The sequence below is a fragment of the Ursus americanus genome, chromosome 2, assembly GCF_024610735.1.
Source record: "Ursus americanus isolate L20-20 chromosome 2, mUrsAme1.1.p, whole genome shotgun sequence".
In the NCBI taxonomy this organism is placed as follows: Eukaryota; Metazoa; Chordata; class Mammalia; order Carnivora; family Ursidae; genus Ursus; species Ursus americanus.
This window is the reverse complement of record NC_142128.1, coordinates 13,738,893-13,753,656: the sequence shown is the minus strand read 5'-3', so window position 1 is coordinate 13,753,656 and position 14,764 is coordinate 13,738,893. Positions and strand designations below refer to the sequence as shown.

General features: G+C 45.1%; 1 protein-coding gene across 2 annotated transcripts in view; it reads right to left on the bottom strand.

The window, feature by feature from the left end:
* GALNT17 (polypeptide N-acetylgalactosaminyltransferase 17) overlaps window positions 1-14,764 on the bottom strand; it is a 434,901-nt gene that overhangs the window by 252,305 nt on the left and 167,832 nt on the right. The window lies entirely within an intron of this gene.

Genomic DNA, 14,764 nt, shown 5'->3' with positions numbered 1-14,764 from the left:
GTAGACCTTCCTGTTAGTGAACATGTTGCTTTGAAAGGGCATGAGAAACTTAAACATAAAATAACTGTAATTTTGTTTAAATTATGGGGTTAGCTCCAGCTCTATGCCAATTTCTTAAGGTTAGGGGAACTGCCCATTTACAATGATAATAAATGCTGCATGAGATGTGATCCCAAGCCTGGGCCTCTTACAAAGAAACTGAACCATCCCACTGAGCCTGCCAGGCATCTAGTCTACCCATTAATAACTACCGATGAAATGACCTAGTGACTTCTGCGCTAGGATATACTTCTGCTCTTGAGTAGAACGGCATGAAAGCAAACTTCAATCCTCTTTAAACGCCATTCCTACTGGTTTCTCAATGTCCTGTAGAATGTTCCCAGTCACTTGTACCATCCCTCAGACATGTTAATTACATGCAATTTTCATTCTTTTCAACCGCCCTCCAGGTGATGCCTTCCTTTATAAAATTCCACAGGTAAGATCTCACACTGACTTGGAGACTTCCAGACTTGATTTCTCATCTCTTCGGCTGGAGAGGGAGGTATAGAAATGGTAGCAGACACATGAGGCACGACGGTAATAATAAATCTGTCCATGCAGCTGATGGCCCCAACAGGTACCCTTCCCATCACTGGCCAGTAAGTTTCATGAGGTCAGGAACCACATCTCTTTGGCTGATACATCTCCAGCACTCAGGCAGGGTTCATCCCAAATGCTCAATAAATATTTTAAAATACATTAATAAGTAAAATAGAGAAGAGACATTCTAGTCACTTGTGGCATAAAGAGGTTATGGGGAATGTACAGTTCTGGAATCCTAAGGATTTAATGAAAACCCTAGAATCACAGGAAGACTGAATCCTCTCCCAGGATACCTGTTTGAAGATGCCACATCAGATCACTAGAGAAGAAGCTCTCCTGGCTGAGAATGGTGATTATGTAATTCCAAATATTTTATGATGGATGGAAGACAGTGTCTATCCCTTAGTTTTAAACATGGATCTTGTGTCCCTCTAAAAAACCTGTTCTTGGGGAGTCTGGATGGCTCAGTCTGTTAAGCGTCCAACTCATGACCTCAGCTTATTCTCAGGGTCATGAGTTTAGGCCCTGTGTTTGGTCCCACGCTGGGCACAGAGCCTACTTAAAAACAATAAAATTAAATTTAAAAAAACCCCTGTTCTTTTATATTTAACATACCCTGGGACAAATGTATCTATATTACCTGGAAACAATAGCTTAATGGTGACATTTGCACACATTGGACATCAATTATGGACCAGCAAAGTGCTGAAGATACAGAAACTTTTAAAAAACCTCACCATTACCCTGGAAAGAGAAAAAGATAGGTAAATCGTAACTATGATTATGGAATAATAAATGTCACAAGGGAAGTTTGTTCAGGATGGTCTGGGATTTCTGCCTCCCAGGGGGCCTGCCCAGGGAAGGTTTCCCAGAGGAGATACAATTTGCTCTGGGCCATAAAGCATAATTTCCAGGTGAGGACCTGTGAAGGAAGAGAGGGGAAGAACGGAACAATTCTTGGAGCAAAACAAAATGAACAGCATATGCAAACACAGAGGAGAGAAAACACATAGTGCACCCCCCATAACGGTAATTGGCATTTCAGGGCGTGTCCGGGATGAGGAAAAGAAACCAGTGGTCGACCAGGTGCTCTGAAGGCAGTTGATAAAATTGAGACTCAGTCCTCCAGCAGTGCAAAGCCATGAGGTCAAGGATTACTGAGCAGGGAAGTGGCATGACAACACATGGCAGGTGTCTAAATCAAAGAACAGCATCCCTTCAAGTCAGGCCAAGATGTGACCTCAGAGGCTGAGTTCCAAGCTCTCAAAAAGGATGTGGGTGTACAAGTTTCCAGTCCAGGGAGCTCACTCATTTCACACTGCCCAGATCACAAGCCCAGCTCCTTGCCGTGGCAGTTCACCTGCTCCTCACATGGCCTGGGGAAGCTGGACTCTACAGAGACATGTTCCAAAGGTACGCACGCTGGCTCAGATACTCCCATTCCTCTCCTAGGTCCCAAAGCTCTGGCCTACCCACTAGTCCTCCAGGTGGATCTTTGGCAGGGCCCCTCTACTCTATCCTGAATAAACACCACAACAAAAATTACTTCCTTGATCACTTCCATAAACTTACTGCTCACCGTATTATTGGCAGGAAATGATGTTTTTCAGTTCAAGTCATCAAAACTATGAACAAGGCATTTTATCTTACAGGCAAAGCCCCAGATGGAATGGGCTGACCTCTGAAACTAAACTCAGAAGGAGCTGTGGATTCATCAATGGATGGTGAGACCAGGCAAAGAAGACAGCAACTTCCCAGATCCAATTTCTCAATTTCCCGGGGGGCCTCAGGCATTTGGGGACCTCACCCTAACCCGGCTCCACACCAGCTAGCTCAGAGGTGCCCATCCAGAAACCACCAATAAACATGTCCAAAGGGGGCGCCTCGGTGGCTCAGCAGGTTAAGGGTCTTGATTCTTGATTTTGGCTCAGGTCATGATCTCAGGGTCCTGGGATCGAGCCCCACGTCGGGCTCTGTGCTCAGTGGGGAGTCTGCTAGGGATTCTCTCTGTCTCTCTCTCCCTCTGCTCCTCCTCTCTCTCTCTAAAATGAATAAATCAATCTTAAAAAACAAACAAACAAAACAAAACACAAGTCCAACAGAAGGGCGGCTCTGCCTACACCCAAGGCCAGTAGACCACACATCACAATGGCAGCCAAGCAGGAAACATCCCCTAGCCCCCACATACGAAGAGAAATCCCTGGCCGGGGATTGGAATTTAGGGTTTCCACTAATACTCTTTTTGGCCCCATACTTTTCACCAACTCATCCTATGCTAACACCCAGTAGAACTGAATCTACATTTTAGAAAGATACTCCAAAGCAGTGAGGAAGGAGTTTTGAAAAGGTGGGGCAAGAGAAGCAGGAAATCAATGAGAAGATAAGTCGAGTGATTTTGCAAGAAACATGAAGGGATCTGGGGTCAGAGGAGTATTTTTTATTGATAAAAGGGATGATTTAGGACAATTAAATAGTCATGAATGTACGCACCAGACAGCATAGGTTGAAAGCACGCAAAGCAAAATGTATTGAAAATCCAAGAAGTAAAGACAAATTCACGATCACGCTGAGAGATATTAACACGTTTCTCTCGGAAATCCAAAGAAACAAAAATATCCAATAAATACATGAAAAGATGATCCATCTCTATAGTAATCAAAGAAATGCATCCAAGAGCTAGAATAAAGTATATTTTTTTATCCTTTGGGTTGGCAAAACAGATTGAAGACAGATCTTATACAGTCCCATTAAATGTGAGGAAAGACGAAACCCTTGTATACTGCTGGTTGAAGTATTAACGGGCAAAATCCTTTCAAGAACAAGTTAGCAGCACCCTGCAAAATTAAAAACGAACATGCCCAGCCCATCCAGGCATAAGCGAATGTCAAACAGACACACGACGCCAAGAGTGGTGACTTTTGTTGAGAAGAGTGACGTCTAGGTCTGGGGCTTTAAAAGGAATTTTTTTTTTTTTTTTTGCTGTATATACATCTATGTAATTCATAACCAATGCATTCAACTATTATTTGCATACTCTCTTGAAATTAGAAAAAGACTTGAAAAAAGTCTATTGGATGTGGCAGGTAGAAAATCATAGGAAACGTCTGTAAATTTCAACATAGCGCTTTGTACAATGAGTAGTGGAGGAAGGAAGAGATGGGAGTGAATTAAAACTTCCTCCCAGAAGCCCGGCAGTGGAGGAAAAGGAAACAGCAGAGAAGTAGGTTTAAAAAGAGGAATCTTCACTTGGCATTCAGCCCCAGCAAATGAGTCCCTCTGGTCCTGTGCTCCTACATCCTTAAAGAATCCTGTTTCCTACTCCGCAGCGGGCCTGACTGCAGGCGGGAAGCGTGTTAAGGTCTAGCAGGCAAAGTAATGACTTTTTCAAAATGAGTGTCCTGGCACATCTAACTCTTCTCGTCCTGAGACATTTTACTCCCCGACTCTGGGTCTCTGTGTGTCTGTGTTTAAAAATTGCCTTCATGAGTAATTGCGAATGGGTTCTAATAAAAAAAAAAAAAGTATGTAGCAAAATGTCTGCAATACTCCATAAAATCTTCTACTTTGCACGCTGGTTCCAATGAATATTTATAGGAATGATGTTATTTGGCAAAATGATGTTAAATTGGGAATTCCTCCCCCGCACAAACACCTCACAGAAGAGGGGCTGGGATGGGCTGGGGTGGGATAACGGTGGAGGGCACCAAGTCCCTTGAGGATGAGGGTTGGAGCCGTAGGCTTCATCAAGACACAACGAGTCTGCAAAGGAAAAACAGCATAGGAACACCAAGGTCTAAAATGCCAGGAATGGAGGAAGGCGGACCACCACATCTGTGTTCAAGGAGTTGGGAATCAGTATTCGGACCAGGAGTTAGCATCCTGTTTCCACAATACTGAGCTCCGTATCTGGGCCAGCCAGGTTGTGAGAATGGGTCTGGCTTCAAAGGTCAGGCGTGAGGCAGACCCCAGCCTCCGTGAAAGTGCCCCTCGGCTGCCTCCTCTGTCCTGATGAATGGGGAGCCTCCCTGAAGCAGGAGGCTGGCTCCAAAGATTCGTCTTCCTGACCTGTCTACTGCTCCCAGTACAGAAGCTGGCGGTGGTACACGAGAATTCTGTAACTTGTCCCTGCGTGCACAGTCTCCGTGTCCGGGTAAATGGCAGGGACAGCAGGGAATGACAGAAGATGCAACATAGTGGCAACGATGGGGCTTGCTTAGGGTAGAACATCACAGGGTTTCTGGAGACAAAGCCAGCCCCAAGCAGCCCCTGAGTGTCTGCAAGGGAAATTTGTCAAGAAAGGCGTCGAAGGGCATCTGCAGCCGAGACTTCTTGGGCTGATGCCCAGTGATGTTTAGCAGACATTTCCTGCTGCACACCCTGGAGCTTCAGAAGGGCCTCGTGTACCCCCCTGGGTAGCCTGTGGACCCTTCCAGTCCTGGCTCATGCTAGACGAGCAGGGGGCTCGTTGGCGTGCAGAGAAGCAGGCTGGGTACAAAAATGTGTATGGCAGGTGGAAGCGAAGTGCTGAATCCTTACTCATCTGTCCAGGATTCGGTGCACTTTGCCTCCATAGTAGTTGTGCACAATTATTCGACAACTTTGGAAACCTGGTTACCGCAGTTCCTTATCTTGGCTGAAAGCTACCGCCCATAGAGTTGTTTCTGCTGCCCTCCCCACAAGCCTCTGCTGCTTTTAATGATGCTAGATGGAGCAAAGTCCTCAGGCCTGGGTAAGACTGGGGCAGGACAGCCTCTCTGCCCCCCGGCATATCTGCTCGGTCGCTCTGGCCAGCGGAGAAACACAGGAGATGGTCGAGTGGAGGCCTTTGAAGACCACCATCCACGTCACCTGGCAGTGGGAACTCATCCAGCATGTCTCAGGGGGTGCTCCAGAAGGTGAGAATGAAGCTTACTGGGAGTCTGGGTCATAGTGCTGGTCCAAGACCAGGCTTCGTTGACTTGACCATCTATGTGAACCCCCAGAGAACCTTGCTAAAGAGCAGACTGTGATTCAGCAGGTTTGGAGCGAGGTCAGGGATCATGCATTTCTTTTTGTTTTTTAAGATTTTACTTATTTATTTGTCAGAGAGAGGGTTCAAGAGAGAGCACAAGCAGGGGGAGTGGCAGGCAGAGGGAGAAGCTGACTCCCCACTGAGCAAGGAGCCCGATGCAGGACTCGATTCCAGGACCCTGGGATCATGACCTGAGCCGAAGGCAGACGCTTAACCAGCTGAGCCACCCAGGCGTTCCCAGGATCACATATCTCTAACAAGCTCCCAGCTGATGAGGAGGCCAAGGGTCCATGGATCACACTCGGCACCCTAAAAATTTAGAGAAGAACTGACTTTGAATCCTGGGTCTGCCACTTACTAGCTGTGGGCAAGTTACCTAACTGCTCTGGGTGCAGAGTGGGAAACAGGAAGGACCTGGGAGGGGGACAGAGAGAGGAAGGTTTGAAGTCAGATAATTCCAAGCTGGGGAGATGGGTGAGGGGGCAGGAAGGTCTGGGTGAAAAGGGAAGGGGGAGCTAGTGCCGTCCCAGGAAACCGCCTAAAATGGCAGCCAGCATTGGTCGTTGGTCGCTATGTGTGTTTAGAGAAGATGTCTCTGCTCTGAGAGCAAAGATGTCGCCTCACAATTGCAACTGTGTTTCCCAGCGCCTGGCACAGCCCACGGCACATCATTCACAGTCCAAAATTACTGGTTCTTGAGAAAATTCACACATGAGAAATGGAAGGGGGATTTGAAGAGGAACTTGCTCAAGGCCTTTTCCGCAGCTGGAGCAAAGACCCTGTTTGCACAGTTGCCCAGAGTGGCTGAGATCCATCCAGCATCACACAACTAAGGGAGTGGGGAGGGTCTTGAGCTGGGACCTGAGCTGCCCTTTCCAGACCTGTAAATGGGTCATGCTTGCTTCACACCCATCAAGAAGGTGGTTACCGGGGAAGGGCTGGGTTCAGCGTTTCCTGTAAAAACATACATAGACGGATTTGTTTTCTTGAGACCCGTTTGCCAAGAGAAATGCCACTAAATCAGCATCTTGGCCATAAAAGAAAGCAATAGCAAGTCTTCATCTGAATCGTAGAGCCACGTGTGATGTACTCCCCGCGGCCCACAGGCAAGCTTCGAGGAGGCAAAATGCGATCAATGAATTTCTTTGTTAATCTTGATATTTGCAGGAAGCAAACACACCAAGCACTCTGCAAATCACTGGCTTTAATCTTCAGAATTACTTATACTGCCATTTAGGAGAGTTTTGTTTTCTGGGGAGATTTGCACACAGCAGGCGGCAAACATTCTAATTGCTGTTAAGTACATTTGGTGTAATATGTTGGGGGAAACGTAGCCCTGACATCCGTTAAGCATGAATACACGTGCTCACGGGCAGAATGCAAGTTTGCACACAGACACACTCACCGGAAGTCCTTCAGCCGCAGAGACAAAAGTCGCACAGGCTGCCTCTTGCAGACACGAAGAACACCGGGACCCAGCAGTTCACTCCCATAAAACAAAGGCCCAGACAAATTGTGCTCCACCTTTTATGCCCCTCTCTGCCCACGCGCTCTCTCTGAGTTCATCTGCAGTCAAGATGCAATGCTATTTATAGCATATACTGTGCTGCACTCACCAGGATTTGCAACCTGACACAGAAGGCATTCAGTCTATGCAACCAGGGTAAAGCTCAACGGGAAGTCAATGTCACAGCCACATGCGCCCCCTTCTCCAAGCAGATGAAAAGCTCCTTGCAGTCAGGGAGCACATCTCGTCCGTGTACCCATTCCTCAAGCTCTTAGCTCTGCGTCTGCCACGTGGTAAACATGCGATCGCTATTTGTTGAAATGAATCAGAGTCTTCCCAAGAGTAAGAGTGAGAAGGCACACGGGAAGGAACGTCAAGGCCATCTTGCATAATGGAGCACAGGGGTGGCGGGGGTGGTGGGGAGCCTCAAGCGCGGAGGCTTGCCAGGAGAGGCTCACCCATGGAGCTTGCTGGCCCCCAAATCACAACTAAAATGCCAGACGATTTTTCTGAAAAATGACAATCTGATCCTGGGCCGATTCCAGGTCTTCCTGTCGAGTGTGAAATCATTCACTAAGCCCCTGGTTGCATGAAAAGAACTCTTTAAATAATCTGACAAGTTATCTATGTATGTAAGTCACCCACGATAAAGAGAAAAGCGGAGAGGCGTTACCCGACTATTCGGACTAACAGGAAGCCAGTAGTCGGACCATACCCGGCGTCAAGTCTCAAAGATCTGGAGCGGTAGGCGGCCCCAAGGAGACTGCCACGTCTGGTCAAATATCAGCAATTTCATACGGCTCAACCAAATACAATGAAAACACACACAGTACTAAAACTAAATCTACTCTAAGCAATTTGGTATCTCCGCTGTTTTCTAAAAACTTCTAAAGAACTCATTTGTTTAACAAATTAGTCCGTCTGATCGCTGAGATATCAAGAGTACCAATTTAGATGAGTTGTGACCTCCATCATCACGACGTGTACAGAAAAGGAAGAAATGCGATTTCCAGGTCGCAGGAGTCTCTGAAGCAAGGAACCTAGAAGGAAAGAGTAGTTTGTGATGGAAAAGCCATTTCACAAGCTCCTGGGAACATGGCCACGGGGCAACAGCCATCCTTCTAAATCCAGCAGACAGACAAAGCAGGGGAGATTAGCGTGAATGGTATATAATGACAGACACTGAAAATGCTTTGGTTTTACTAAATCTCAGATATCAGATTGCCATTTGCCTTGAAATACAAATTGCTGGGCCCCACTTCCGGGGATTCTAATCCGGTCTACTTAGGGTAGAATCTAAGAATCTGTAGTCTGGGGTAAGTAGAAACCAAAATTAAGGGGCGCCTGGGTGGCACAGCGGTTGGGCGTCTGCCTTCGGCTCAGGGCGTGATCCCGGCATTATGGGATCGAGCCCCACATCGGGCTCCTCCGCTATGAGCCTGCTTCTTCCTCTCCCACTCCCCCTGCTTGTGTTCCTCTCTCGCTGGCTGTCTCTATCTCTGTCAAATAAATAAATAAAATCTTTAAAAAAAAAAAAGAAACCAAAATTAAAGTACTTCTAAAAAGTAATGATAATGAAAACAGCACATAAAACCAGTGGAAAACTTTCAAGCAATAAGAATATCCGAAGCCTTAAAAACTTGTAACAATAAAAATACTTGCATTTCATTACCAGCTCAGAAAGCTAGAAAAAGAACCACAGAGTAAGCCACAAGGAAATACGAGGAAGGAAATAATAAACATAAAAGCAGAAGTGAATGAGTTAGAGAAGAGAAAAATGTAATATCGAATTAATACATCAAAATTTTAATTTTTAAAAAGCGATTAACCAAATAAGACAAACTTTAGCTAGTTTGATCAAAAAAGGAGAAAGCACAAAAATATAAAATAAGAGGGGCGCCTGGGTGGCATAGTGGTTAAGCGTCTGCCTTCGGCTCAGGGCGTGATCCCAGCGTTATGGGATCGAGTCCCACATCGGGCTCCTCCGCTGGGAGGCTGCTTCTTCCTCTCCCACTCCCCCTGCTTGTGTTCCCTCTCTCGCTGGCTGTCTCTATCTCTGTTAAATAAATAAATAAAATCTTTAAAATATATATATAAAATAAGAAACCAAAGGGAAAAAATAACTCTTGAAATAGTTATTTTTAAGAGAGAATAATTTGCAGATGTATGCAAATAAATTTGAAACCTAAACGAAATGGACAATATCCCAGGGAAAGGCAGTTTGCCAAGGCTGACCTCATTAGAGATAGAAGACTTTAACAGATCTGTTCCCTCAGAAGAAATAGAAAAAAGTGTCAAGGTATTACCACATAAAGAACTCTCAGGACCAGATGGTTTCACAGGTGAATTCTTCTAAACTTTCAAAGACCACATAGTCATAATTCTCCATAAGTTGTTCTAGAGCTTTGGAAAGGGAAGAAAACTGCCTAATTCTCTTTATATGTATTGATACCTAAACCTCTTAAGAAGAGTAGAGAGAGAGAAAAAGAGAATTACAAATATTCTGCAAAAGTTCTAAATAAAATATGAGTGACTATCATGTTAAGAAAATACTACACCATGGCCTAGTGGAATTTATTCCAGGGATGCAAATTTGATTCAGCAGTAGGAAATCTAATAACATAATACACAATATGGGGAGAAGAAAATCTATGATTATCTGTATAGGTACTGAAAATACTGAAAAGCCTTCAACAAATTCAACTCCTCCGAATAAAAAAACTCAAGAAAAGAGGAATTGATAGATACTTTCTTAACCAGGCAAAAACTATATCATAGTCATAAAACCAGCATCTTACGACAGGCATTTCCATTAAGGTCAAAAGCAAGGCAAGGGAGCCCACTCGTTCTTACTAATTCCACACTGCACGGGAGGGCTCAGGAAGGGCAACGGACAACCAGGCAGACACCACCTGTAACCAAGCGATCACACTAAGGCCACCAGCAAGGAAACTAGATCCCATGTGCGTCCTCATCAGATGCACTGAGATGAACACGTCCCTTTTGCAGCATTCCTGCACAATCCCCTAACCTGAATCTAATTCTGAACAAACAGGCATGTCCAAGTTGAGAGATGTTTCTCAAAATAACTGGACTGTGGTCTTCGAAAATGTCAATGTCACGAAAAACAAAGAAATGCTGAAGGGCCGTTTCAAAATGAAAAAATCATGACAAAGGAACGTCATTCATGACCCAGCACTTTGTTTTTCCAAAAGGATGTTACTGAGACCATTGGTGAAATGTGAATAAGGACTGTAGACAGGTAACATTATCCATATTGTTCTGCGATTATGTAAGAGAGTGCCCTTGTTCTTAGGATATGCAGACTGAAGTAGGAAGAGGGAAAGGGGCATCGTGTCTGCAACTTATTCTCAAACGGTTCAGGTAAAAATAGGTACGTATGGACACATAGAAATATGATAAAATGTTAACATTTGAGGAATCTGGGTAAAAGGTACGTAGAATTTTTTTATACTATTCTTGCAACTTTTCTGTAGGTCTGCATTTATGTCATAATGAAAATTTAAAAATAAGCATAATGATATTAATAACTTCCTTTGATTCCCAAAGCCCCAGATACAATCCCATGACTCTTCTCTAATTCGTAATAAAAATCACCAAGAGTAGTCAACTTGTTCTCCCCATTCCCTCTCTCCCATTCATTCCTTAACCGATCCCGGTCAGGGCTGAATATGCTTGCGGAGATCATCAATGATCTTCCTGTTCCTAACCCACTGGATACTGCTGACATCTCAGTACCACTCATGGCTAGTGACCACTCCTTCCTTCTGGAAATACTTTCCTTCTTTGGTTTCCAGGTCACTACATTCTCCTGGATTTCTTCCTTATTTGCTGTTCCCTCTTCACATCAATTGCTGAATTCCTCTCTTCTTCCAATGCTCTAAGTTTTGGAATGACCTAGCACTCAATCCTGGGCTCTTGCCTCCTTTCCAGCCCTTCTCAGTGACCTCAGTTTCAATGGGCATCTCTTTGCTGATGCCTCCAGAGGTATATCCCCAACCCCAACCTCTCACCTGAGCTCCAGATTCATAAATCGTTCAATCACCTATTTGATCTCTCCAATTATAGGACTAAAAGTCAAATCAAACTTAACATGTCTAACGTAGAATTCTTAAATATCTCCCCAAATCTGTTTGGTTTTCAGTCCTCCTTACCTCAGTAAATGCCATTACCGTCCACCCATATGGTTCCTTCTAAAACTCAGTTGTCTCCCTTCATTACCTCCAGTGTAATTCTCACATCTTTTCTTCATCTCCCTGTGCTCACCTAGTTGGAATCACTATTATCTTCAACCTTACCTCTCCTCCAAACTGGACTCCTTGCTTCAACCTTGCTCTCTACAGCCCATCCTCCAAAAGCATTCAGATGATGTTTTAAAAACACAGACCAGATCATGACACTTCCCCGTATTAGATCTCCAATGGGTTCCATTACTATTAATATTCGTGTCCTAGGCCATCCATAACAAAGTGGGTGGCTTAAAACAACAAAAATCTATTATCACATAGTTCTGGAGGCTAGAAGTCTGAAATCAAGGTGTTGGGGCCATGCTCTGAAGGCTCTAGAAAAGAATCCACCCTTGCTGCTTCTTAGCTTCTGGAGATCGCTGACAATCCTTGGCATTCCTTGGCTTGTGGATACATCATCACTCGACACCCTGCCTGTGTCTTCCCACAGGCTTCTTCCCTCTGTGTCTGTGTCTCTATGTCTCCCCTCTTCTTATAAGGACACCAGTCACCTTGGATTTAGGGCCCACCCTAATCTGGTATGACCTCATCTTAACTTAGTTTCTTTTGCAAAGACCATATCTTCATATGATGTCACCATCAGAGGTTCCAGATAGACTTGCATTTGGGGGGCTACATTCTTCAACCAAATAAGTCACTTTTTATTCACATTGGGATAAATCCCAAGTTCTTTATCATTGCCCACAGTCCTGCATGCTCTGGTTCCTACCTACTTCTCCATCCTCCTCCAACCATTTGCCAGTAGTTCCCATCCGTTCATAAATAGTGGTGCCAAGACCACCCCAGACTCGCGGCCTTTCTTGGGACTGTTCTTTCCATCAGGAGTGTCTTTCTACCAGGTGTTCAAGCTGCTGGCTCATGCTCATCTCTTCTAGTTCTTCAGTGGACCTTTCTCTAAAGTGCACCCTCATTTCCAGTTACTCTGTCTCTCAGCACTCTTTACTTCAAAGCACCTACCACAATCCACAATCTATAATTATCCTGTGTTTATTTTTCCCAGTTTCTTATGTGTCTCCCATTATAATTTCAGCATCCAACATAGTACCTGGGACATGGGAGCTCATCAGTGAGTATTTGCTGAATGAATGAATTCAAGTGTGTGTGTGTGTGTGTGTGTGTTACACATCTGTTACAACTCCCATAGAACCTTCCCATGGCTCTCTACACGGCCCACGAAAATGTCTGTTGAAATCAATTAACTGATAAATTCCATCAATTTTCTCCATGCCACAATTTATACTTACACAAGAGTTCTCCCGGTCAGACTTGGTAAGACGAAAACGATGGCTCTAATTCTGCCACCAGGGTTCCAAGTAGTTATTAAGAATTCTGTATCCACCATAGAGCAGCCCAAGACTCATCAAACTTCCCACGATCAGATATTGCTTAAGTGGACCCACGCGCAAAGTGCGACTGGGTGCACCACGATGAGGAGGAGACCGTCTTCAAGGTCGCGTTATGAACAGGACCGTGCTGCTAGAAATTTCACGTGTGTCCACGAAGCATCTGAGAGTTACGGAGAGCCCGATATTATCATCGGGGGTCAAGTGTACAGCCAGGTGCTGCCCACAGAGGAACATCGCGTCCCTTCATCATTGCAACACGTGCCATTAAAGGAATCTTCAAGGAGTAATAATTTGCGGTACATCCACTTGATGCAATTTTATAATTATTTATTCAATTGAATTATTTATGTTATTCATCATGAAATGAAACTCAAACAGCATTGGCTGCAACACGTCTTCTTTTGCTTTCATTCGCTTTGCTGCCTATGACTATTTTTATGCAAATGAGGTTATGATGACATTAAACATTTTCTACTGATTTTCCAAGAACAAATATGTTCCCTCCATATGCCACCGTCTTCTTTTTCCTGCATCCATCCTCAGAGCTCTGTTGGCTGATCAGAATTTTTTCTAAATTAACTCCAAGGACATTCCATCTGTAATACTGATGAGCCTGTCTCCCTCTGCAGAGTGCATAGAGCACTCCCATTAATACCTGAATTTAGCCCATTTCGCCCATTCTGCCAGAAGCCTTATTTATCCCCCCAGCTCTCCCAGCGCTGTAAATCTTAGCTTGTTACATAGCACTGTGGCCCTCCCCTGCTGCCTCTTTGGGGGATGTTTACTCTACTCACAGAGCAAAACCAACCAAGAACTCCACACATAAAAAAGGCCTTGTGATTGCGGAGAGACGTTTGCCTCTATTGATTATATGCAGGGCTGAGAAACAAATGTTTTCGGGAAAGTATTTCACATAACTAGCCACTAGACAAATCAGAGTGGAATTCAGCAGGCTCTTTACACCAGGCTCGTGGAGGCTGGCCTGGGCTTTCTTGTAGGGGTATGTGCGCGTGTGCGTGCGCTCATGCCTCTGTGTGTGTGTGTGTGTGTGTGTGTGTGTGTGTGTGTGTGTGTGAGTTTAACTTAGAGCACACTGCTACCGGGAGGGGCAGTAGGACTGGCAGGCAGGATAATGCCCTAGAAACCTAGAGGCTGCAGGTTGCTAGATTTCCCAATTACAGGCATTGTGGGAATTTCCGAGTATTTCTAGAAGCGAGCTATTTCCCTACAGTTCACGCGTGCCTACAATCCTTACATAAAGTATCAAAGGGTTGCAGCAGCAGGAACAACAGCAGCTGTAAATCCCAACACTAGCTTGATGTAAGGTTCTAAATCCAGAATCCCATTTCCCATAGTCACATCTACATGTGGGGGGCACGCATCTGGCACTCAAGAAGCCTGGAGGTGGTAAACAGGCCACCGAGCAGATCCATCTGCAGAGAAGGACACGGTTCACATTGAGTTTCTACCCACTGACGTCATGTGCCCCATGCGGGAAACTGGGACTGGTCCAGAAAGCTGTCCGGAGCCGAAGCCCAGGGGAATCTCTCCTGCCCCCCGCTCTGATGCACTCAGATGAGAATCCTTTCAGGTTCAAATAAAAGATTAACTTTGCCCATTTATCAACTTTTGGGCGGCCAGACTGGCATCTAGAAGTGGAATCCTGCCTTAAACATTAGTTAGTCTTTGGCTGCCACATTAACGATGCCCTTGGTAGCTCGAACGGCATCTCAGCTTGGTATCCATCTCTCCACTCTATGTCTCCCCGTGTGAAATACTCCAGAGGGGTGTCAACCATTTCATGGGGTGTAATGCAATTTGAAAAGGAAGATAATCCAAAATGAGGTTGAGTGCTTTTTTTTTTTTTAAGATTTTATTTATTTGAGAGAGAGAATGAGCGGAAGGGAGGGGAAGAGGGAGAGGGAGAAGCAGACTCCCCGCTGAGCAGGGAGCCCCAGGAGGGGCTCGATCCCAGGACTCTGGGATCATGACCTGAGCTGAAGGCGGACACTTAACCGACTGAGCCACCCAGGTTCCCCCAAATGAG